This window comes from Pimephales promelas, chromosome 3, assembly GCF_988280905.1.
Source record: "Pimephales promelas chromosome 3, fPimPro1.hap1.1, whole genome shotgun sequence".
Taxonomy (NCBI): Eukaryota; Metazoa; Chordata; class Actinopteri; order Cypriniformes; family Leuciscidae; genus Pimephales; species Pimephales promelas.
This window is the reverse complement of record NC_142771.1, coordinates 45110237-45112736: the sequence shown is the minus strand read 5'-3', so window position 1 is coordinate 45112736 and position 2500 is coordinate 45110237. Positions and strand designations below refer to the sequence as shown.

Sequence of the window (2500 nt, the reverse complement as noted above, 5' to 3'; positions counted from 1 at the left end):
GGAAAAAAGACAATTTAGGATTTTTGAAACATTTCATTGACTCTTTTTTTTTTTTTTTTTTTTTAAACAATAAAGCTTACAGCACCTGGTATTCCCAGGCGGTCTCCCATCCAAGTACTAACCAGGCCCGACCCTGCTTAGCTTCCGAGATCAGACGAGTTCGGGCGTTCTCAAGGTGGTATGGCCGTAAGCGAAATCTGCTGCCAAAATTGGGCTATTTGAATAGTTAAAACATTAGGGTAGTAAACTATATAAAGCTTACAGCACCTGGTATTCCCAGGCGGTCTCCCATCCAAGTACTAACCAGGCCCGACCCTGCTTAGCTTCCGAGATCAGACGAGTTCGGGCGTTCTCAAGGTGGTATGGCCGTAAGCGAAATCTGCTGCCAAAATTGGGCTATTTGAATGGTTAGAACATTAGGGTAGTAAACTATATAAAGCTTACAGCACCTGGTATTCCCAGGCGGTCTCCCATCCAAGTACTAACCAGGCCCGACCCTGCTTAGCTTCCGAGATCAGACGAGTTCGGGCGTTCTCAAGGTGGTATGGCCGTAAGCGAAATCTGCTGCCAAAATTGGGCTATTTGAATAGTTAAAACATTAGGGTAGTAAACTATATAAAGCTTACAGCACCTGGTATTCCCAGGCGGTCTCCCATCCAAGTACTAACCAGGCCCGACCCTGCTTAGCTTCCGAGATCAGACGAGTTCGGGCGTTCTCAAGGTGGTATGGCCGTAAGCGAAATCTGCTGCCAAAATTGGGCTATTTGAATGGTTAGAACATTAGGGTAGTAAACTATATAAAGCTTACAGCACCTGGTATTCCCAGGCGGTCTCCCATCCAAGTACTAACCAGGCCCGACCCTGCTTAGCTTCCGAGATCAGACGAGTTCGGGCGTTCTCAAGGTGGTATGGCCGTAAGCGAAATCTGCTGCCAAAATTGGGCTATTTGAATGGTTAGAACATTAGGGTAGTAAACTACATAAAGCTTACAGCACCTGGTATTCCCAGGCGGTCTCCCATCCAAGTACTAACCAGGCCCGACCCTGCTTAGCTTCCGAGATCAGACGAGTTCGGGCGTTCTCAAGGTGGTATGGTCGTAAGCGAAATCTCCTGCCAAAATTGGGCTATTTGAATGGTTAGAACATTAGGGTAGTAAACTACATAAAGCTTACAGCACCTGGTATTCCCAGGCGGTCTCCCATCCAAGTACTAACCAGGCCCGACCCTGCTTAGCTTCCGAGATCAGACGAGTTCGGGCGTTCTCAAGGTGGTATGGCCGTAAGCGAAATCTGCTGCCAAAATTGGGCTATTTGAATGGTTAGAACATTAGGGTAGTAAACTACATAAAGCTTACAGCACCTGGTATTCCCAGGCGGTCTCCCATCCAAGTACTAACCAGGCCCGACCCTGCTTAGCTTCCGAGATCAGACGAGTTCGGGCGTTCTCAAGGTGGTATGGCCGTAAGCGAAATCTGCAGCCAAAATTGGGCTATTTGAAGAAGAAAAAAAAGAGACTCTTTCAGGCTTTCTGAAGAAACTGAGAGACTATTTCAGGAATTTTGAGGGGAAAAAAGACAATTTAGGATTTTTGAAACATTTCATTGACTCTTTTTTTTTTTTTTTTTTTTTAAACAATAAAGCTTACAGCACCTGGTATTCCCAGGCGGTCTCCCATCCAAGTACTAACCAGGCCCGACCCTGCTTAGCTTCCGAGATCAGACGAGTTCGGGCGTTCTCAAGGTGGTATGGCCGTAAGCGAAATCTGCTGCCAAAATTGGGCTATTTGAATAGTTAAAACATTAGGGTAGTAAACTATATAAAGCTTACAGCACCTGGTATTCCCAGGCGGTCTCCCATCCAAGTACTAACCAGGCCCGACCCTGCTTAGCTTCCGAGATCAGACGAGTTCGGGCGTTCTCAAGGTGGTATGGCCGTAAGCGAAATCTGCTGCCAAAATTGGGCTATTTGAATGGTTAGAACATTAGGGTAGTAAACTATATAAAGCTTACAGCACCTGGTATTCCCAGGCGGTCTCCCATCCAAGTACTAACCAGGCCCGACCCTGCTTAGCTTCCGAGATCAGACGAGTTCGGGCGTTCTCAAGGTGGTATGGCCGTAAGCGAAATCTGCTGCCAAAATTGGGCTATTTGAATAGTTAAAACATTAGGGTAGTAAACTATATAAAGCTTACAGCACCTGGTATTCCCAGGCGGTCTCCCATCCAAGTACTAACCAGGCCCGACCCTGCTTAGCTTCCGAGATCAGACGAGTTCGGGCGTTCTCAAGGTGGTATGGCCGTAAGCGAAATCTGTTGCCAAAATTGCGCTATTTGAATGGTTAGAACATTAGGGTAGTAAACTATATAAAGCTTACAGCACCTGGTATTCCCAGGCGGTCTCCCATCCAAGTACTAACCAGGCCCGACCCTGCTTAGCTTCCGAGATCAGACGAGTTCGGGCGTTCTCAAGGTGGTATGGCCGTAAGCGAAATCTGCTGCCAAA

General features: G+C 47.1%; 13 non-coding genes across 13 annotated transcripts; all 13 read right to left on the bottom strand.

Annotated features, from left to right (window-relative positions):
- Positions 1-73: 73 nt before the first annotated feature.
- LOC148984167 (5S ribosomal RNA) lies at positions 74-192 on the bottom strand. Its single transcript, XR_016164847.1, has one exon. It is a non-coding gene; the product is annotated as a 5S ribosomal RNA (ribosomal RNA).
- A 63-nt stretch (positions 193-255) lies between these two features.
- Positions 256-374, bottom strand: LOC148984166 (5S ribosomal RNA). The gene has a single exon (XR_016164846.1). It is a non-coding gene; the product is annotated as a 5S ribosomal RNA (ribosomal RNA).
- A 63-nt stretch (positions 375-437) lies between these two features.
- On the bottom strand, positions 438-556 carry LOC148984165 (5S ribosomal RNA). The gene has a single exon (XR_016164845.1). It is a non-coding gene; the product is annotated as a 5S ribosomal RNA (ribosomal RNA).
- A 63-nt stretch (positions 557-619) lies between these two features.
- On the bottom strand, positions 620-738 carry LOC148984164 (5S ribosomal RNA). The gene has a single exon (XR_016164844.1). It is a non-coding gene; the product is annotated as a 5S ribosomal RNA (ribosomal RNA).
- A 63-nt stretch (positions 739-801) lies between these two features.
- Positions 802-920, bottom strand: LOC148984163 (5S ribosomal RNA). Its single transcript, XR_016164843.1, has one exon. It is a non-coding gene; the product is annotated as a 5S ribosomal RNA (ribosomal RNA).
- Positions 921-983: 63 nt separating this feature from the next.
- On the bottom strand, positions 984-1102 carry LOC148984162 (5S ribosomal RNA). The gene has a single exon (XR_016162701.1). It is a non-coding gene; the product is annotated as a 5S ribosomal RNA (ribosomal RNA).
- Positions 1103-1165: 63 nt separating this feature from the next.
- Positions 1166-1284, bottom strand: LOC148984161 (5S ribosomal RNA). The gene has a single exon (XR_016164842.1). It is a non-coding gene; the product is annotated as a 5S ribosomal RNA (ribosomal RNA).
- A 63-nt stretch (positions 1285-1347) lies between these two features.
- On the bottom strand, positions 1348-1466 carry LOC148984160 (5S ribosomal RNA). Its single transcript, XR_016164841.1, has one exon. It is a non-coding gene; the product is annotated as a 5S ribosomal RNA (ribosomal RNA).
- A 171-nt stretch (positions 1467-1637) lies between these two features.
- On the bottom strand, positions 1638-1756 carry LOC148984159 (5S ribosomal RNA). Its single transcript, XR_016164840.1, has one exon. It is a non-coding gene; the product is annotated as a 5S ribosomal RNA (ribosomal RNA).
- A 63-nt stretch (positions 1757-1819) lies between these two features.
- On the bottom strand, positions 1820-1938 carry LOC148984158 (5S ribosomal RNA). The gene has a single exon (XR_016164839.1). It is a non-coding gene; the product is annotated as a 5S ribosomal RNA (ribosomal RNA).
- A 63-nt stretch (positions 1939-2001) lies between these two features.
- LOC148984157 (5S ribosomal RNA) lies at positions 2002-2120 on the bottom strand. Its single transcript, XR_016164837.1, has one exon. It is a non-coding gene; the product is annotated as a 5S ribosomal RNA (ribosomal RNA).
- A 63-nt stretch (positions 2121-2183) lies between these two features.
- LOC148984156 (5S ribosomal RNA) lies at positions 2184-2302 on the bottom strand. The gene has a single exon (XR_016164836.1). It is a non-coding gene; the product is annotated as a 5S ribosomal RNA (ribosomal RNA).
- Positions 2303-2365: 63 nt separating this feature from the next.
- LOC148984155 (5S ribosomal RNA) lies at positions 2366-2484 on the bottom strand. The gene has a single exon (XR_016164835.1). It is a non-coding gene; the product is annotated as a 5S ribosomal RNA (ribosomal RNA).
- Between the last annotated feature and the right edge of the window lie 16 nt (positions 2485-2500).